The sequence below is a fragment of the Eubalaena glacialis genome, chromosome 8 (assembly GCF_028564815.1).
Source record: "Eubalaena glacialis isolate mEubGla1 chromosome 8, mEubGla1.1.hap2.+ XY, whole genome shotgun sequence".
Taxonomy (NCBI): domain Eukaryota; kingdom Metazoa; phylum Chordata; class Mammalia; order Artiodactyla; family Balaenidae; genus Eubalaena; species Eubalaena glacialis.
Genome location: NC_083723.1, coordinates 25,357,483 through 25,380,549, shown reverse-complemented (window position 1 = coordinate 25,380,549; position 23,067 = coordinate 25,357,483).

Genomic DNA, 23,067 nt, shown 5'->3' with positions numbered 1-23,067 from the left:
ATTTATTTATTTATTATTTTTGGCTGTGTTGGGTCTTCGTTTTTTCTGTGCAAGGACTTTCTCCAGTTGCAGCAAGTGGGGTCCACTCTTCATCGCGGTGCGCGGGCCTCTCACTATCGCGGCCTCTCTTGTTGCGGAGCACAGGCTCCAGACGCGCAGGCTCAGTAGTTGTGGCTCACGGGCCTAGTTGCTCCGTGGCATGTGGGATCTTCCCAGACCAGGGCTCGAACCCGTGTCCCCTGCACTGGCAGGCAGACTCTCAACCACTGCGCCACCAGAGAAGCCCTAAAGGTCAGTTTTGACCAGAGTTGTCATCACTAGTCAGTCTCACTGCAACAATTTCCATTTCAGTGACACTTAAGGGAGGATGAGATAAAATAATGAGCTCTCCAAATAATTGGTCTTAAACAGTAAATGGCATCTTCTATTGTAAAACTTGTAGAAAAGACTGAGTCACTTTTTCAGGATCACCCTCATTAAAACGCAATCTATCTCTCTGTCTCTGTCTCTCTCACAAACACACACACACAACAAAAGCCTACTTTTAATTCCACATACCTCTTTATTGCATGTTAAAAATATTGTACATTTTCTCTTGAAAAAGGTAGAAAGCAAACATTAATTGTTCAAAGATTGTTGTATATTCTTATTTACAGTGAAAAAATCAAAGTAAATCATAAATTAATAACTTTAAATTTATTTCAACCTTTCATACATACATGGTTTAATCTGTTTGTTTAAAGAGTACTGTATATTATTAAAAATATTGAAGCTGATGACTTTCTAGGAGAGATAATAATTAGACCTAATAATGACCATAAAATTGTCCTTGCATCAGATGATTTGGGCAGTACTCAGTCTAATTTTTGGAAGTTATTTATCCCATTAACTTGAAGGTTATCTGAAATTACTACTGCTTTTATCTCAATATCTTGGCTTGTGACATTAGAAATCCTAGAAAATTAGAAATCCCTGTTAAAATGCAATTAGATCACTTGAAAGAGAACATATATTTAGCCATTAGTATCCTTTTATCCATTAGCATACACTGCTTAAACTTCTTATTTATAACCCAGAAGAGAACAAAGCTGGAAAACAAGACATGAGACCACTGCATTTTGCTGAGGAGAAGAAAAATTTGAAGTATGTGTGGTTTCTTTGCTGGAGGGTTAGATAAGAAGTACTAGGAATAGTCTGGAAACTGGTGAGGATGATCCATCCCAAAGGAAAGACAGTATAGAATATTAAAAATAAGCTGCAATATATTATATAAGTTGCACTACACTATATTTTACTTGAATTTTAAGTTTTGTTAATAACTTTTCTCAAATTAGATCTTCTGTGATATTAGACTCCTTTATGCACAGATGGGAAAGCAGAAACCTAGTCCTGAGTGCTTACACAGAAAAGTTCATTTGCAAGGGTTGACATCACCTCAAATATAGTTCATATTTCAACATATCTTCATAACACCTTGTAAAACGAAAACAACCTTTGCTTTTGTTTAAACAAGCAGCATATTCTCTGATATTCATGGCAATCTGGTAAGAGAAAATCATTTCCCTGTCTGAACTAGATTTTTAGAACTCTACAGTACACAGGGTTAACATTTAAAAAATAGGTTTATGTCCCTCGGAGGTGAAGAAATTAAAAAAGACAACAGTAACATTCCAGCAGGAATATATTTAAAATAATTCACAATATAATGATCTCAAGTAAAAGCATTTGAGTAACATCCTTGATGGACTGTGGTACTTAGCTGTACCTAATGTAAAGATGTGCACATAGCTCACATCTGTGCTGCTCTATGAAAAGTAAATGATCATCCTCATCAAGAAAGTGGTGGAGCACAATGTTAACTGTGCAGCATGTAGAGCCACACTGCCCAGGTTCAATGTCCAGATCTGTCACTTACCAGCTTTTGTGGTCTTAGGAAATTACTTAATCTCCCAATTTCCTCAACTATCAAAAGAACTACTTACTTCTCTGGTGGCGCAGTGGTTAAGAATCCGCCTGCCAATGCAGGGACATGGGTTTGAGCCCTGGTCCGGGAAGATCCCACATGCCGTGGAGCAACTAAGCCCGTGTGCCACAACTAGTGAGCCTGCGCTCTAGAGGCCACGAGCCACAACTACTTAAGCCCATGTGCCTATAGTCTGTGCTCCACAACAAGAGAAGACACTGCAATGAGAAGTCCGCGCACCGCAACGAAGAGTAGCCCCCACTCACCTCAACTAGAGAAAGCCCACGTGCAGCAACGAAGACCCAACGCAGCCAAAAATAAATAAGTACATAAATAAATAATTAATTTAAAAAAAAAGAACTACAGTCATTGTTAAAACTTTGAATAGATAAGGTGGCACATAGTAGGAGCTTTCAATTGGACAAAATGGCTGAAGTGGGGGCAGTTTGTGAAAGATAAAATTGTGTTCTTCCCAAAGCCTGATAGGTACACTCTTAAATGGAAAGACAGAGGATCTGAAGGAGTGGACAAAGAAATATAGCAGATTAGAGAATTATATTATGAAAAGAGTAACGGTACAGTTAGTGCATATGGAACTGAGAATTAAACAGATAAATCTACTAAATTTTCTACAGAACTGTACTGTCAACAGAACCACCAGCTGAGACCATAAGAATTTATGCCTTAAATAACCACTGGGAAAATCTTCTAAGAGCCAAAAGCAGGCTAAGAAAGCTGGTCAGCCTCCAAGTAGCAAATGTCACGGCATAGTCACTTCACAGGTGGCTAATGATGATAATGGAAAAGGAAGAATCTCTGAGAGTGAATGATGAACAAGGAAGCTACTCCCGGGGAACGGATTTAGAGGCTTAACAAGGGACATTCCCCATGCCTAGGATGGCAAGCCCTTGAAATATCTGCCCCAAAAGATTTCAGAATTTTCAATGATCAGTTTATGCTATGTTTCTCTGATTTTTCCCATTCACAATTCCCCAGAGGAGTATTTGTTGAATTTTCCCTCTCTCTGTTCCACCATTGTGTATATCAGGTGTACTGAGGACAGCACAACTTGTGTTTTTAGTTTAAAGTGCTCTGGTTCGGGGGACCTTCAAGATGGCAGAGGAGTAAGACGTGGAGATCACCTTCCTCCCCACAAATACATCAAAAATACATCTAAATGTGGAACAACTCCTGCAGAACACCTACTGAATGCTGGCAGAAGACCTCAGACTTCCCAAAAGGCAAGGAACTCCCCACGTACCAGGGCAGGGCAAAAGAAAAAAGAAAAAACAGAGACAAAAGAGTAGGGATGGGACCTGCACCTCTGGGAGGGAGCTGTGAAGGAGGAAAAATTTCCACACACTAGGAAGCCCCTTCACTGGCAGAGACGGTGGGGGGGGGGCGGGGGGAGGAAGCTTTAAAGCCAGGGAGGAAAGCACAGCAACAGGGGTGCAGAGGGCAAAGCAGAGAGATTCCCTCACAGAGGATCAGTAACGACCAGCACTCACCAGTCTGAGAGGCTTGTCTGCTCACCCGCCGGGGCTGAAGGGGGCTGGGAGCTGAGGCTCGGGCTTCATAGGTCAGATCCCAGGGAGAAGACGGGTTGGCTGCGTGAACACAGCTTGAAGGGGGCTAGTGCACCACAGCTAGCCGGGAGGGAGACCAGGAAAAAGTCTGGAACTGCCTAAGAGGCAAGAGACGATCGTTTCAGGGTGCATGAGGAGAGGAGATTCAGAACACCGCCTAAACGAGCTTCAGAGACAGGCGTGAGCCGCGGCTATCAGCGCGGACACCAGAGACCAGAATGAAATGCTAATGCACCAAAAGAAGCCTGTGTGCAAGCACAGGTCACTATCCACACCTCCCCTCCCAGGAGGCTGTGTAGCCCACCACTGCCAGGGTCCCATGATCCACGGATAACCTCCCCTGGAGAACACACGGCACGCCTCAGGCTGTTGCAACGTCACACTGGATTCTGCCGCCGCAGGCTCGCCCCTCATTCCATACCCCTCCCTCCCCCTGCCCTGAGTGAGCCAGAGCCCCCTAATCAGCTGCTACTTTAACCCTGTCCTTCGTAGGCTGTGAACAGACACCCTCAGGTGACCTACATGCAGAGGCAGGGCCAAATCCAAAGCTGAACCCCAGGAGCTGTGCGAACAAAGAAGAGAAAGGGAAATCTCTCCCAGCAGCCTTAGGAGCAGAGGATTAAATCTCCACAATCAACTTGATGTACCCTGCATCTGTGGAATACCTGAATAGACAACGAATCATCCCAAAATTGAGGCGGTGGACTTTGGGAGCAACTGTAGACTTGGGGTTTGCTTTCTGCATCTAATTTGTTTCTGGTTTTATGTTTATCTTAGTTTAGTATTTAGAGCTTATTATCACTGGTAGATTTTATTGATTTGGTTGCTCCCTTCCTTTTTATATATATATATATTTTTTTTTTTTCCTTTTCCTCTTTTTGTGAGTGTGTATGTGTATGATTCTTTGTGTGATTTTGTCTGTATAGCTATGCTTTTACCATTTCTCCTAGGGTTCTGTCTGTCTGTTTTTTTTTTTTTTTTTAGTATAGTTTTTAGTGCTTGTTATCATTGGTGGATTTGTTCATTGGTTTCGTTGCTCTCTTCTTTCTTTCTTTTTTTAATTTTTTTATTTTTAATAACTTTTAAAATTTTTTATTTTAATAACTTTACCTTTTCTTTCTTTCTTTTTTTTTTCTCCCTTTTCTTTTGAGCAGTGTGGCTGAGAGGGTCTTGGTGCTCCGGCCAGGTGTCAGGCCTGAGCCTATTAGGTGGGAGAGCTGAGTTCAGGATATTGGTCCACCAGAGAACTCCCAGCCCCACGTAATATCAAACGGCAAAAGCTCTCCCAGAGATTTCCATCTCAACGCTAAGACTCAGCTCCACCCAACGACCAGCAAGCTACAGTGCTGGACACCCCATGCCAAACAACTAGCACCCCATGCCAAACAACTAGAAAGACAGGAATACAACCCCACCCATTAGCAGAGAGGCTACCTAAAATCACAATAAGTTCACAGACACTCCAAAACACACCACTGGATGCAGTCCTGCCCACCAGAAAGACAAGATCCAGCCTCATCCACCAGAACACAGGCACCAGTCCCCACCACCAGGAAGTCTACACAATGCACTAAACCAACCTTGGCCACTGGGGGCAGACACCAAAAACAACGGGAACTACGAACCTGCAGCCTGCAAAAAACAGACCCCAAACACATTAAGTTAAGCAAATTGAGAAAACAGAGAAATGCACAGATGAAGGAGCAAGGTAAAAACCCATCAGACCAAACAAATGAAGAGGAAATAGGCAGTCTACCTGAAAAAGAATTCAGACTAATGATAGTAAAGATGATCCAAAATCTTGGAAATAGAATGGAGAAAATACAAGAAACGTTTAACAAGGACCTAGAAGAACTAAAGAGCAAACAAACAATGATGAACAACACAATAAATGAAATTAAAAATTCTCTAGAAGGAATCAATAGCAGAATAACAGAGGCAGAAGAATGGACAAGAGACCTGGAAGATAAAATATTAGAAATAACTACCGCAGAGCAGAATAAAGAAAAAAAAGTGAAAAGAATTGAGGACAGTTTCAGAGACCTCTGGGACAACATTAAACAAACCAACATTCGAATTATAGAGGTCCCAGAGGAAGAAGAAAAAAAAAAGGGATTGAGAAAATATTTGAAAAGATTATAGTCGAAAACTTCCCTAATATGGGAAAGGAAATAGTCAATCAAGTCCAGGAAGTGCAGAGAGTCCCATACAGGATAAATCCAAGGAGAAACATATGAAGACACATATTAATCAAACTATCAAAAATTAAATACAAAGAAAAAATATTAAAAGTAGCAAAGGAAAAGCAACAAATAATATACAAGGGAATCCCCATAAGGTTAACAGCTGATTTCTCAGCAGAAACTCTGCAAGCCAGAAGGGAGTGGCATGACATATTTAAAGCGATGAAAGGGAAAAAACTACAACCAAGAGTACTCTACCCGGCAAGGGTCTCATTCAGATTCGACAGAGAAATTAAAAACTTTACAGACAAGCAAAAGCTACGAGAATTCAGCACCACCAAACCAGCTTTACAACAAATGCTAAAGGAACTTCTCTAGGCAGGAAACACAAGAGAAGGAAAAGACCTAAAATAACTAACCCAAAACAATTAAGAAAATGGTAGTAGGAACATACATAACAATAATTGCCTTAAATGTAAATGGATTAAATGCTACAACCAAAAGACATAGACTGGCTGAATGGATACAAAAACAAGACCCATATATATGCTGTCTACAAGAGACCTACTTCAGACCTAGGGACACATACAGAATGAAAGTAGGGGATGGAAAAAGATATTCTATGCAAATGGAAATCAAAAGAAAGCTGGAGTAGCAATTCTCATATCAGACAAAATAGACTGTAAAATAAAGAATGTTACAAGAGACAAAGAAGGACACTACATAATGATCAAGGGATCAATCCAGGAAGAAGATATAGCAATTGTAAATATTTATGCAACCAACACAGGAGCACCTCAATACATGAGGCAAATGCTAACAGCCATAAAAGGGGAAATCGACAATAACACAATAATAGTAGGGGACTTTAACACCCCACTTTGACCAATGGACAGAACATCCAAAGTGAAAATAAATAGGGAAACACAAGTTTTAAATGAGACATTAAACAAGATGGATTTAATTGATATTTATAGGACATTCCATCCAAAAGCAACAGAATACACTTTCTTCTCAAGTGCTCATGGAACATTCTCCAGTATAGGTCATATCGGGTCACAAATAGAGCCTTGGTAAATTTAAGATAACTGAAATCATATCAAGTATCTTTTCCAACCAGAATGCTATGAGACTAGACATCAATTACAGGAAAAAATCTGTAAAAAATACAAACACATGAAGGCTAAACAATACGCTACTAAATAACCAAGAGATCACTGAAAAAATCAAACAGGAAATCAAAAAATACCTAGACACAAATGACAATGAAAACACGACGACCCAAAACCTATGGGATGCAGCAAAAGCAGTTTTAAGAGGGAAGTTTATAGCAATACAATCCTACCTCAGGAAACAAGAAACATCTCAAATAAAAAACCTAACCTTACACCTAAAGGAACTAGAGAAAGAAGAACAAAAAACCCCCAAAGTTAGCAGAAGGAAAGAAATCATACAGATCAGATCAGAAATAAATGAAGGAAACAATAGCAAAGATCAACAAAACTAAAAGCTGGTTCTTTGAGAAGATAAACAAAATTGATAAACCATTAGCCAGACTCATCACGAAAAAAAGGGAGAAGACTCAAATCAATAGAACTAGAAATGAAAAAGGAGAAGTAACAATTTATACTGCAGAAATACAAAGGACCATGAGAGATTACTACAAGCAATTATATGCCAATAAAATGGACAACCTGGAAGAAATGGACAAATTCTTACAAAAACACAACCTTCCAAGACTGAACCAGGAAGAAATAGAAAATATAAAGCGACCATTCACAAGCTCTGAAATTGAAACTGTGACTAAAAATTTTCCAACAAACAAAAGCCCAGGACCAGATGGCTTCATAGGCGAATTCTATCAAACATTTAGAGAAGAGCTAACACCTATTCTTCTCAAATTCTTCCAAAATATAGCAGAGGGAGGTATACTCCCAACGCATACTACAAGGGCACCACCACCCTGACCAAAACCAGACAAAGAGGTCACAGAAAAAAAAAACTACAGGCCAATATCACTGATGAACATAGGTGCAAAAATCCTCAACAAAATACTAGCAAACAGAATCCAGCCGTACATTAAAAGGATCATACACCATGATCAAGTGTGGTTTATCCCAGGAAGGCAAGGACTTTTCAATATACACAAATCAATCAATGTGATAAACCATATTAACAAATTGAAGAAAAACCATATGATCATCTCAATAGATGCAGAAAAGCTTTCGACAAAATTCAACACCCATTTATGATAAAAACTCTCCAGAAAGTGGGCATAGAGGGAACTTACCTCAACATAATAAAGACCATATATGACAAACCCACAGCCAACATCGTTCTCAATGGTGAAAAACTGAAACCATTTCCAGTAAAATCAGGAACAAGACAAGGTTGCCCACTCTCACCACTATTACTCAACATAGTTTTGGAAGTTTTAGCCACAGCAATCAGAAGAAAAAGAAATAAAAAGAATCCAAATCGGAAAAGAAGAAGTAAAACTGTCACTGTCTGCAGATGACATGATACTATACATAGAGAATCCTAAAGATGCTACCAGAAAACTACTAGGACTAATCAATGAATGTGGTAAAGTAGCAGAATACAAAATAAATGCACAGAAATCTCTTGCATTCCTATACACTAATGATGAAAAATCTGAAAGAGAAATGTAGGAAACACTCCCATTTACCACTGCAACAAAAAGAATAAAATACCTAGGAATAAACCTACCTAAGGAGACAAAATACCTGTATGCAGAAAAGTATAAGTCACTGATGAAAGAAATTAAAGATGATACAAACAGATGGAGAGATATAGCATGTTCTTATATTGGAAGAATCAACATTGTGAAAATGAATATACTACCCAAAGCAATCTACAGATTCAATGCAATCCCTATCAAACTACCCATGGCATTTTTCACAGAAGTAGAAAAAAAAATTTCACAATTTGTATGGAAACACAAAGACCCTGTAGAGCCAAAGCAATCTTGAGAAAGAACAACAGAGCTGGAGGAATCAGGTTCCCTGACTTCAGACTATATTACAAAGCTACAGTAATCAAGACAGTATGGTACTGGCACAAAAACAGAAATATAGATCAATGGAACAGGATAGAAAGCCCAGAGATAAACCCACATAGCTATGGTGACCTTGTCTTTGACAAAGGAGGCAAGAATATACAATGGAGAAAAGACCGCCTCTTCAATAAGTGGTGCTGGGAAAACTGGACAGCTACATGTAAAAGAATGAAATTAGAACACTCCCAAACACCATACACAAAAATAAACTCAAAATGGATTAAAGACCTAAATGTAAGACCAAACACTATAAAACTCTTAGAGGAAAACATAGGCAGAACACTCCATGACATAAATCACAGCAAGATCCTTTTTTGACCCAGCTCCTAGAGGAATGGAAATAAAAACAAAAATAAACAAATGGGACCTAATGAAACTTAAAAGCTTTTGCACAGCAAAGGAAACCATAAACAAGATGAAAAGACAACCCTCAGAATGGGAGAAAATATGTGCAAATGAAGCAACTCACAAAGAATTAATCTCTAAAATATACAAGCAGCTCATGCAGCTCAATATCAAAAAAACAAACAACCTAACCCAAAAATGGGCAGAACACCTAAATAGACATTTCTCCAAAGAAGATACACAACAAATACATAAAAGGATGCTCAACATCACTAATCATTAGAGAAATGCAAATCAAAACTACAATGAGGTATCACTTCACACTGGTCAGAATGGTCATCATCTAAAAATCTACAAACAGTAAGTGTTAGAAAGGGTGTGGAGAAAAGGGAACCCTCGTGCCCTATTGGTGGGAATGTAAATTGATACAGCCACTATGGAGAACAGTATGGAGGTTCCTTAAAAAACTAAAAATAGAACTATCATACGACCCAGTAATCCCACTACTGGGCATATACCCTGAGAAAACCATAATTCAAAAAGAGTCATGTACCACAATGTTCATTGCAGCTCTATTTACAATAGCCAGGACATGGAAGCAATGTAAGTGTCCATCGACAGATGAATGGATAAAGAAGATTTGGCACATATATACAATGGAATATTACTCAGTCATAAAAAGAAACCAAACTGAGTTATTTGTAGTGAGGTGGATGGACCTAGGGTCTCATACAGAGTGAACTAAGTCAGAAAGAGAAAAAGAAATACCGTATGCTAACACATATATATGGAATCTAAAAAAAAAAAAAAAATGGTTCTGAAGAACCTAGGGGCAGGACAGGAATAAAGACGCAGACGTAGAGAATGCACTTGAGGACACGGGGAGGGGGAAGGGCAAGCTGGGATGAAGTGAGAGAGTGGCATGGACATATATACATTACCAAATGTAAAATAGCTAGCTAGTGGGAAGCAGCTGCATAGCACAGGGAGATCAGTTCAGTGCTCTGTGTCCAACTAGAGGGGTGGAATAGGGAGGGTGGGAGGGAGACGCAAGAGGGAGGAGATCTGGGGATAGATGTATATGTATAGCTGATTCACTTTGTTATACAGCAGAAACTAACATTCCATTGTAAAGCAATTATACTCCAATAAAGATGTTAAAAAATAAAATAAAATAAAGTGCTCTGGTTCCAGAAGAGCTGTATGTGAGCCTGATTTTGAGACTTCCAGTCACCCCTCAGGTGGTGACTACTGAGAATTACCCATGGATCTTGAAGTTTGATCTTGATACTGTGACTGAGTGGGGCATTTTTCTTTTCTTCTTTGAGGAGAAAATGAGTATATGCGGCACACAAAAAAAGGAAAACCTGATGCATTAATTAGTCAAAAAATATTAGTTCACTAAGCTATGCAGATATTCCAAAGAAGAATATTGATACATTTTTTTATACAGTATTACAAAATCACCTTCTTTAATATCTTCACCAATCTCATCAGATAAATCTCTAAGTATTGAAAAGCTATCAAGCTCACAGTGGCAGAACAAGTTTTCTCAAATTTTAATTTTTGCTTGGAAGCCCAAATTTTATCATGGGCAACAATTACAGCCAATAGTTTCCCTTGAAACTACAGGCTCATATCATTCATTTACAAGAATATATCTGCCAAATACCCAAGTCTAATAACCATGATTTTGCCACTCATTCTATCAGAAAAAAAATGTTGTTTCATGAAAAAAGTATCTACTTGAGCTCACAACTCAATCACACAAACACTTTTCCTCAAGATTGTCTTCAAGGTTTAATGTACAGATGAAATAATTTGTGTGTTTTTCTCAATTTTATCACACAGAATAGTAAAAAGATATAATCCAGGGTCAAAATTCAATGAAATTTAAAAATTTTGCTGCTTCATGAAGGACGTGCTGAAGTGAAATTAGCTTGTTTGTTTATTTAGTTATTTGTTTTCATGTTCACTCCATTATCTGGACTTAATTATTTGATCCAAACTGTGAACCATAAAATATACCAGACTGTTAAAGCCAGGCATGAACTTGCCTCCCTCCTGAGAACACAGTGATTGGAATATGAGGGAGGGCCATACAACACCATATGAGACCAAAAGTCTTTAAGGCAATACCACAGGTAACCCTCAGATGACTGAAGCCATCCTTGGTTACCTACGAAAAGCTTGCTGTTGCGAGAGCTGACTTGTTATATTTACATACCCTTTGGGAAGTTATCCCTATAATGAGAATTATCCAATTAAAATACATGGTATAAAATTGGTCCCTGATTTTAGGTGATATGATCAATGATACCAACTCAGAAGCAGAAGACATTCAAGTCAGCCTCAACTCACTATCCAGGTTGTTTCTGATGATAGAATTGGCCTAGACCTCTTTGTGGGTCAAGGTGATATTTTTGTAATCATTAACATATCCTGCTATATTTGCATTAAAGCCTTTGTCCAAGTGGAAACAGCAGTACAGAAAATTAAGCAGAAAGACATCAGATTTTCTAAGGTAGACCCTGAGGGTTTAGGATTTTTTTCAGCTTATTTGGGTATTGACCCTGGGGGCTATGACTGAGGTCAACATTGCAGGTTGGTTTCATCCTGCTGTTTGTAGTCGTGTTGGTGGAAGCTTTAGTTAAATATTGTATAAGACAGATGAAACAGCTTTTGTCCCAGTCTCTTTATTGATCAGATGAATTATTATGGCCTACGTCGTGTGTGTGTGCGTGTGTGTGTACACATCTTTCTGTGAGAGGAGAGGAGACTTTGGGACAAGTAGAAACCTTAACTGTTTGGGACAAGAAGGTGCTAGATACAGGCAGATGCCAGCTGCAGTGGTGGTAAGAAGTCAGATTCTGGGCACTTTGAAGGTGAGCAAGCAGGACTTTCTCACAGAGGAAAGGGTGACTCAGGCAGAGAGATGAGTTCTAAGACAATTACTGGGGAGATAGATGGTGGTCCCAACTGGGACTCGCCTGCTACCCAATGTTCAGTGACCCCTGATGGGATACTGACCCATTAGGGCTGGGAATGAGATGGCAACTGAGCCTCCAGGGGTGCAGGGGCAAAAAGGGGCCCCAGTTCCAGCTTCTCCCTTCCAAGGGAAGTGGGGTCCACTGCCTGGCCCTGCAGGGCACACTGCTCTGAGGGCTGTGCCCCCTGCTTCCTTTGCAGGAACATCTTTCACAATCTGGGTTTCTGGGTCTCAAAGGCAGATATCTGAAAGGTGATGGCCATCAGGTTGGGGCCATCAAGAACATCTTGTGTGTGCTGAGGGAAAAGGTGGAGGACCATGCCTGTCCAGGAAAACAGCATGTTCATGGGGATGTTTACCAGAAAGCAAGATGACGGTGGAGAGACAAGGGGAGTGATTGTTGGGAGCAATTATCCAGGAGTCTCTCACTTTCCTTCAAATTTTCTGAGTGAGACACTATTTCCCTTTGTTCTAGACTATCTTTTCTTTTTTAAAAAAATTTTTATTGGAGTATAGTTGATTTAAAATGTTGTGTTAGTTTCTGCTGTACAGCAAAGTGCATCAGTTATACATATACATATATCCACTCTTTTTTTTAGATTCTTTTCCCATACAGGTCATTATGGAGTATTGAGAAGAGGTCCCTGTGCTACAGGAGGTCTGTATTATCTATTCTATATATAGTAGTGTGTATATGTCAATCCCAATCTCCCAATTTATCCCTCCCCTCCCTTTTCCCCCAGTAACCATAAGTTTGTCTTCTACATCTGTGACTCTATTTCTGTTTTGTAAATAAGTTCATTTGTACCATTTTTTTAGATTCCACATATAAACTATCTTTTCAAGTTTGGTTTTATCACAAAAATCCTTGGAAGATACAGATAGTGATTCCCTTTGGGCATAAAATGATTGAGTTTTGTGAACTCAGGATTCCTCTTGTGTGCAGGTATCATCTGGCCCTCTTTACATTGCCTTGTGGGAATGGAGACTGGAGGAAGCAGTGCAAGCAAATGCTAATACTCTGCTTTTTGAAACTGCAGTGAGTAAATCAACTGCACTTTGTCTCTGACCCAGGAGTTTTGTGTCTTCTACTACTTAAAACTGTGACTGGCTAATTTAGCTTTCAGGCCTGTCACAGATTATGACTGTTATATGTTAGGGCATAATTGATGTCATTGGGTAGGGCAAAGAATAATAATCTCATAATAAGTTAAGTAACATAAAATTATGTTTGCTGATTTTATCACCCTGTTTACCTATCTCATATGAACAAATTCATATAGACGTGGATTGAAACAAAAAGGACTACTTTACATATATACATGAGCTCAAACTTTATCAGTTGTTTTAATATTCTAATCTTTACTATTTAAAAAAAAATTCTTTATCTATTCATTATTAGAGATGTTAAAATCTACCAATAAGGGGCTTCCCTGGTGGCGCAGTGGTTGAGAATCCGCCTGCCAATGCAGGGGACACGGGTTCGAGCCCTGGTCTGGGAAGATCCCACATGCCACGGAGCAACTGGGCCCGTGAGCCACAACTACTGAGCCTGCGCGTCTGTAGCCTGTGCTCCGCAATAAGGGAGGCCGCGATAGTGAGAGGCCCGCGCACCGCGATGAAGAGTGCCCCCTGCTCACCACAACTAGAGGAAGCCCTTGCACAGAAACAAAGACCCAACACAGCCATAAATAAATTAAAAAAAAAAAAAAAAAAAAAATCTACCAATAAGATGTATTGCCATAGTGCCCTTTATAGTTCTGTCAGCCTTTTGCTTCACTTATTTTGAGCCTGGATTAATTGATATATAGAACTTTAAAACTTTTGTATTTCATTAGTCAATTGAGCCTTTTATTATTATGTACTGACCATCTTTATTTCTTGATTTGAAGTCTAAATATTTTATGCAATTAATATAGCTATACCATCCTTCTTTTGGTAAGTTTTTAACCAGCAAATATAAAAAATACCATATGAATTTATGTATGTATATGTGTATGTGTGGGTGTAATTATTTTACTCTCAAACTTAGTTTACTCTTAGGATATGTTTCTTGTAGGCACTATATTGTAGTTTTTGTGTTTTATTTAGTTCTAGTCGAAAAAATTTGTTTTTTGAGTCATTTATTTGATGTTATTTCACATTAACTTGGATTTATTTCCAAATTCTTGTTACATGCTTTTTATTTGTCCTTCTTTTCTATTTCATTTTAAAAATTGTTCCTTATCTTCTTAGTGGTTGATTACATCTTTTTTCTCATTTTATTTTTTTATCTTCTAGTTTTAGTGTTATACATTATATTTCTATTTTTTTCTTAGTTATCTGAGAAAATTTAGCATGCATATTTCACTCATCAGTATTAGCTAATAATTTTACCGTTTATCACATCAACTATAAGAATTTTACAAAACTTTATGCTATGTTCATTCCATCCCAGATCACATTATATTCTTTAGTTTTTTTCTGAATTTTAATCTTAAAAGACTTTTTAAATTTTTTATACAGAAAATGCTTATTTATCTATCTCCCAATGTTTATCAGTTTCCATGCTCATTCTTTGCTCAGCATTGTTCCTTGTACCTCACATCTCTTACTAAGATTCCTTTTTTTTTTTTTCTGAATTATAGCTTTTAGTATTTCTGTTATTGAGGGTCTTGTAGTGGCAAACCTTTTTTATGTTCTAGTTTTTTCTTGAAAAAATTTTTTCCTTGTTTTGGGAAGTAAATTTTACAATATATCAATGCTAGATAATGGGTGTTTTATCTCATCACTTGGAAGATATTTTCTTTATCTTCCATTGTTGAGAAGTCAATAATTATCATTTATTTCTTTTTATGTAATATGCCTTCCTTTTTGATGCTTTAAGATCTTAAGATATCTATTTCTTTGAGATTTGGTACAAACACTATGCTCTTTCTATAATTGTTTGTGTATGTGTGTGTGTGATTATCCCACATGGACATTATTTGACTTCCTATATCAGAATACTGGCATCTTTTATTGATTCTTGAAATTTACCAATACCTCTTTAAATATTTCCTCTCTACCATTTCATCTCTCCAGGCTTTGGAGCACTGATTAGATATTAAAATTTTTCACTCTATTCTCCTTGTAATTTAATATCTCCATATTTTACATGGTAGGCAGAATTCTGACAGCCCCAAGATCTGAGACCCCAGGGATTACACACATCCTGTATAAGTCCATGGAATAATCATTGGCATGATTAGGAAATATTAAATAAATTGACTTCAGAAAGAGAGATTAACCTGGGTGAAACTGACCAAATTAAATAAGCCCTTAAGAGGAAACGGGCTCTCCTTGAAGAAGAGATACAAAGCTTCAGAGGTACTGGACACAAAGGAGATTCTCTGTTACTAGCTTTGAAAATGGAGGACGCCATGGTACAACATATACGGGGAGACTTTAGGACCTAAGAGAAGTCAAAGGCGGAAGCCAGCAGGAAACTGGGTACTTCAATTCTTATTTCTGCTAACATCCTTAATGAGCTTTGAAGCAGACCTTATATTCCAGATAAGAACACAGCTGGCCAACACCTTGATTTCAGCCTACTGAGACTTGAGCAGAGAATGTAGTTACACCGTGATTGAACTGCTGACATACAGACTGTGAACTAATACATTAGTGTTGTTCTGAGCCACTAAATTTGTGGTAATTTGTTACTCAGTAACAGAAACCTAATACATTACCCCTTTCCTCTTTATATATTTCTTTATGGATAATTCCTTCACAGCTATATTCCAGCTCACTAATTATCTTTTCAATTTTATCTCATACCCTGCTAATCATGAATGTTGAATTCTTAACACCAATTATTATACTTTTTCATTTCAAAAGTTTTACATATATGTTTATTTATTTCAAATTATATAATCTCTTACACTTTAATGATATATTTTCAATTTCTTTAAAATTTTATTTTTAAACATAGAACTTTATCTACAGAAATCTTGAGGCCTGGATTGAAGATTGGTTCTTCAGAGAAGAATTGCTTGTTCTTCTGCCTAATGCCTGAGGGAATTATCAGAGTAAAAATGATTTCAACTGAATTTTGGGCTTAAAAATTGGGGGGGTGCTACTTAGGTGCTGTTGATTCTGACTGAAATCCTGAGTGGAGATTGGCTAATGGTTACAATTTTTCAGGGGACTCTATTGCCTCTCCAAGCAATACAAATATTTGACAAAGACAATCCTCATCACTGCCCTGATGGCAGGATAGGAAATAGGGTGAGGAAGATGTATTCCCAGTTTATCCTTACAAAGCGCATACAGCCTTTTAGCCCCTCAAGCTTTATGGAATAAGTTCTCTTATCTGATTCTTCACCTAGGATTTGTTTCCTACACCCTATATTCTAACTTGTTAGGTTGTGAAAACACAAGCTTACGTCAACAAACTTGGGAGGCTGAGAAAAAACAAAATGAGGCAAATGGGCAATTACATGAATGAATTCAGATTTGTTGCTTTGTTTATCACTATAGATTCTATTCTATATTAGTTGCTTTTTAGAGGATTCCTCACTTTATTCAAATGAAACTACCTATCTTTGAATATTATCATTATATTTCTAGGTTTAAGGAAATTCATGAGAATTATCTGCAAGCTTTCGAACTAATTCCAGCAATTTATGTACACCAAATATTAACTACACAATATTGCAATGCCTTGAAAAATAATACTGCTTCTGTAAGGCAATACGTTTTAGACGTTACTTAAAAGTAACACATATAAAGTATGCAATTAAAAATTGTGACATTAAAACCATTACCAAAACCAGTCATTGGCTAACAATATTTTTCTATCTAAAGGTGATAGAATACTGCATGTCAAACTAGTATTGCTAATTTTAAAAGGGAAAATATAAAATAATTTTAATAAGAATAAATTTGAATTTAAATGTGATACTTATGAGCAAAATGAAATTGTGATTAGTTTTAACATTAAAGTCCTTCAGAAATGTTTGCCCAATCACATAGCACACTGATGTTTAAAATCTGGAATGTTTAAGAAATGTAGGCTATACGTCAGTACAGCTGACCCTTGAACAATGTGAGGGTTAAGGGCACCGACACACTCTGTCCAGTCAGAAACTGAAGTATAACTTATACTCGGCCCTCAGTATACATGGTTCCTCTGTATCCACATCTTCAGACTGAACTAACCATGGGTCATGTAGCTCTGTAGTATTTACTGTTGAAAAAAATCCAGGTATAAGTGGGCCCATTCAGTTTAAAGCTGTGTTGTTCCAGGGCCAGCTGTATATGGTTTTAAGGCATTCATTCAGTTAAGCATAGCTTAGCATTTATTGCTTATTATAGAATATTACTAAAATAATTAATTTATTACATGTAAGATAATCTATTTTTTTTTTCTTTTTAGGGTATGTTCTATAATTTGTAGATAAATAAATGAATTAGACAATTAATATCTTAACAATTAGTAATCAAAATACAATTCTATAGTAAAAATATGATGGGCCTTATTCTTACATAACTTTGGAAAAATACTATTTGTATATTCTCCATATATTGGTAAGTTAATGATTTTATTGCTTCTTCAAGCCAATTTTATTGATGGAGTGTTTCCAATTTGCAGAAATATTGTTAAAATAGATAATTAGCATCTTTAACAAGAAGTAATCAAAATATGAAACTATAGTTAAAATACAATGGGCCCTATTCTTACCCCATTTCATGAAAATTGTTTTTTGTATATCTCCTACAGCAACGTTGTCTATAGTGAGTGACAATACATTTTTTTTATTAATGAATCTTACCAAGCCAATTTTCATTACCCTAGAAATGAAAAAAGAAGAAAATTGTTGGAAACCATATCAAAACATTGAAAAAAGAAAAAGAATAAATGTCTCATCTTTGACCAGGTCAGTCAAAAGATGAGTCTCTTTATGTTTGCAAGAGCTGGACAGTTAAGAGAGAGAACTTCTGCTATAAGAATATAGACATGGTCTTGAAACAATACCCTTCCTCTTCAGTGAATAATAAGTACCAGAAGATTAACAGTCCGTGAATTAAGAACTAAGTTATACATTGAGTGTGCTGCATAGCAGTCCAAAGTCTACTACAGGATAAGAATAGTTGTTCAGTATTTTAGAAATGAAATATGAGAAAAAGAAAGAGCCCACCTACTCTTGGTCTTCATGATATCCTTAAGATGTGAGACTGCCTAGAAGGTCCTATCTGGAATAACTCAGCCTCTATTGATAAAATACTAAGACTGGAAGAAAGAAAACTTTCAAGATTGTCCCTGTGATTAATCTGCTGAGGTGAACACAGAGAAAGGGAGGGGATACAAGTGAAGAGAAGGATCCTTCTTGAAATAGGGATAGTTAAATGAAGAATTAAACAGGTGCTTAGAATCAACTGCTTTAGTCAGAAGGTCACATTTTAAAATGGTTTTATTTTCCTCTAATAATTACAGAACTATCCTTGTAATTATTTGGATTCTGGTTGTTTTTATATTCCATTTCAATTTATTCCGTGTGCATAACCTGGGTAGGTAGGTAGGTAGGTAGGTAGATACATACATACATACATACTTATGGGCCTAATACATATGCATATACACACATACAGAAAGAGAGAGTAGAAAAGTTGAAAGGCTAAAAAGAGACATGAGTACTCTATGATGGGACTTTAAAATCTCAAATGGAAATGAAATAAAAGACTAGAAATTTATATTTTCAAAGTTATAGAACAAATTTCAGTCATAATATTAAATGCCATCTGTCTCTTTCTTTTCCACTCCCTCTCTGGGACAGTCTGAGAATCTCTCACATATTCAAAGGGCAGATTTGGACATCATATCTGCATTTTATTTCCTCTTAATCTAATGGTTTGAATTTACTCTGATACCCTGCATTTGATTTTCATAACAGAGAATAAATCTATTTCCTGAATTATTTACCCACAATTCTTTAATACCATATAATTTGTGGAAATTCAAGAGTTTTAATTCACAAAAATAATAAAATTTAAAGTAAATGAAGGAATTCCTCTCATCATACATAATACAGTCTAGTTGAAGTCTTGGAGAGTAATGACATTGGATGATAGATAACAAAATATGTCAATATTTTGGAAATATCAGTGTAGTAGTAGCATTAGCATTTTAAAGTTGCATATCAAAGGAAAAGTATCAACTGCCCAAGGGCATTTAAATACCTAACCACATAGCTAAAGTTATAATATTTTATTCACACGTTGCATTTCTTTGACTTTTCGCTTTGTCTATTGCTAAAAATGTCTTCCAGATGCCATCTTTATTATTATAGATCCATTTGACATTTTAGACTACTTAAGCTTAAGGAGAAAAATGTTTTAAAATCAAAAAATTTAAGGCATGAGCAAATCCTTGGAGGAGAAAATTTGAGAAATTGTCTTACATTTATTTCTAATTTTATACCAATATGGAAAACACAAATGCATTAGTTGCTTTTATGAATTTTTTTGAGGCTGTGATGTATGTTTCCATATTTTTAGTCATTGAAAATAAATTAACAGGGTAAAATAATTTTATTTAAATGATCTATGTGAAGAGTTATAAAAAGTCTTGTTCCTATAAAAGTGAAGATAGAGTAAAAGGACCATTAAATTTGTATTACACAAAGTAGAATATCAAAGATGTGCTATTGCTTCACCTTACACACTATAAACCATGGTTGAATTAATTTATTATTTACTCATAATAAGGATTTATAGGTTGATACTATAATCTTGGTATTAGATGATAAGAAAATAATCCTTCTTTTACATTTAGAGCAAACACTAGACATTACAGTTATAATAAATACACTAATGGCTAGTCTATTTAAACTCTTTGACTTGTATTATTCCTCATATATATTTTGGCATATACAATTCTAATATTAAAAAAAGAGTTGGAATTAGTTTTCATTTATTAGGACTTATCTTTTTAAATAGTAATTTAAAATAGTCAATATAAAGCACAAAGTAATGTTAATTTTATTTTTTAAATGATTAACTCAAACTAGTTTTTATTATGTATCTATCTACAAAGAACCCAGTACTATGCAAATCTGAATAAATTCAAATAAATATTTGAGTAATAATAATCAAACAAGTTCACCTTTATTGAACATTTAATATCTTCCAGGCACTGTTCTAAGCTCTTTAGGGCTTCTAACTCAGTTAATTATCATAAAAACTCGATGAGGTAGTAATTCTTCTTTCTCCCATTTTACAGATTGAAAACTAATATTTAAGCTCTGCAATTGTTTATTAAGTAAACAAAGTGAATTTATGCTCATATAGTACTTATTTTGTACTTTGCAGGCAAAATGGCATTTCAATTCTATCTCAGATATAAAAAAATGCCATTAAGTTTGACCTACTGAGGATTTGAGTGAGAGACTGAGGTTGTAACTCATTTTTTTTCTACAATCAGGCAAAATTATACACATATTTCTACAATGCAAAATTATACAAATAAAAGTATCACATGCTTTTGTACAAAATATATGCTAATAATGTATATGGCAGTATGGGAAACTAAAGAAACAGAAAACATATCTCCTGCCGTAAATGATGATGAAAGGAAGCTCAAAACAAATGAAACAGTGGGACCTGTGATATGCGGTGGTCTAGCCAAGTAGCAGACTGTTCAAAACAGTAACATTTAGGCATCTTTGCAGGTGAATTCTGACTAGTAATGGAAAGCCCAAGAAAATATCTTAAATGGTGACATAGAAAGGACAGGTGGCCTAGAAGTACTGTGATTTCAGTAACCTAGAGCTTTTGGAAAAAAAGAAAAGGCCCCAGTTTTCGAGAAACCAGGATAAAGCGTCAGTTACTAAGGCAGGAACTAAAGCATAAGCATACGAATTAGATAATTAAGACCCAGAAACCAAAGGAAAGGACTACACCACCAGAAAATCAATTCCAAAGCCCAGTTTTTAGATATGAGGTATAAGCTCAGAGTTGTACTCAATATACAGTGGATTTCATTCTAGGTCACCAAAGGTTCTGAAATTAGAGTCCTTTAATTACCCAGAAAGTGAGGACAATGACTACAGGACTGAGCCTGATGGAGTGCTCAGGTGGTCTCATATCTGGTAAAGAGAGGGAGTCAAAAGTGTATTTATTATTTGGGTATAAAGGAACTGTAAAATTAAAATTAGCACAAAAATTATGGTTTTCAATGAAATATTTCTTTCTTATAATCTGATAAAAAACAAAATTATATACCTATATAACCAAAGAAATGAAAAAGAATAGAGTTAAGGTAAAAGGTAGGGTTCCTATACACATAATGAAACTATCTTCCTAACTTTTTACACGTTCTCCCATAGATCTGTAGTCTTAATTAGAGGGAATGTAGAATGTGAATGGGTGGGTTATGGTGATTAAGCTGCCATTCATTCCTCTCACTTTCATTCACATATTGAAGAGTCAATTCAGCAGAGTATTAATTTAGCAACTGCCAACTATCCTTTCAGAATACAAACTTACTATCAGTGGAAAGAACTGGCATTTAGAGTCAGAGAAAAATGGAATTGAATCCTGATTCAGCCACTTACTAGCTAGGTAACAAGTTAGTACCAAATTGAGCAAATTACATGACTTCTGTAAGAGCCAGCTTTCTTTTTTTTTTTTTTTTTTTTTTTTAAAAACATCTTTATTGAAGTATAATTGCTTTACAATGGTGTGTTAGTTTCTGCTTTATAACAAAGTGAATCAGTTATACATATACATATGTTCCCATATCTCTTCCCTCTTGCATCTCCCTCCCTCCCACCCTCCCCATCCCACCCCTCTAGGTGGTCACAAAGCACCGAGCTGATCTCCCTGTGCTATGCGGCTGCTTCCCACTAGCTATCTATTGTACATCTGGTAGTGTATATATGTCCATGACACTCTCTCACCCTGTCACATCTCACCCTTCCCCCTCCCCATATCCTCAAGTCCATTCTCTAGTAGGTCTGTGTCTTTATTCCCGTCTTGCCACTAGGTTCTTCATGGCCTTTTTTTTTTTTCCCTTAGATTCCATATATATGTGTTAGCATACTGTATTTGTTTTTCTCTTTCTGACTTACTTCACTCTGTATGACAGACTCTAACTCCATCCACCTCATTACAAATACCTCCATTTCATTTCTTTTTATAGAGCCAGCTTTCTTATCTGTTTAATGTTAATACTAATATCCCCCTCATAGCATTATTTTGTGAGGACTGAAAAAGATGATGTATACCAAGCAAAAAAGCAGGCTCTTTATGAATTAATCGTAGTCATTATTACAGAGATAGCCAACTCTGAGTTTCCAACTCATCAGATATGACTTTATTTTCTGATTTACATTAAAAGATATTTTTGTTTTTTCTCTCTATTTTGTTGGAGTGAACCAACTTATTTACTTCTTTTATTGAAAACATATACTCCATTCTCAAAAATGCACCATCTCTAAACACTTCTCTTACCACAACCCACATATCCATTTAGTTGCCAAAGTCAATCATATGCAACTTTTACATAAGTTATTCCTACAAATCAGTAATAAAAGACAAACAACCCATTTTTTAAAAATTTGCAAAAAACCCAAACAGACACTTCAGAAAAGGGGTTCAAGGAGAGGCAAGATGGTGGAAGAGTAGGAGAACGTGGAGTTTCTCTCCACAAATGCATCAAGAATACATCTAAAAGTGGAGCAATTCTCACAGAGCACTGTCTGAACACTAACAGAAGACCTTGGGCACCTGAGAGGACAGGAAATATCCCTGCATAATGAGGTAAAATGAAAGAAAGAAGAAGGGAAGGAGAAGAGGAGAGGAAGCGTGACAGGACTAGCTCCCCTGGTAGGGGAGCTGAAGGAGAGGAGAGGTTCTCACATTGGGGGAAGCCCCCTCACTGATGGGGAGATCAGTTGGAA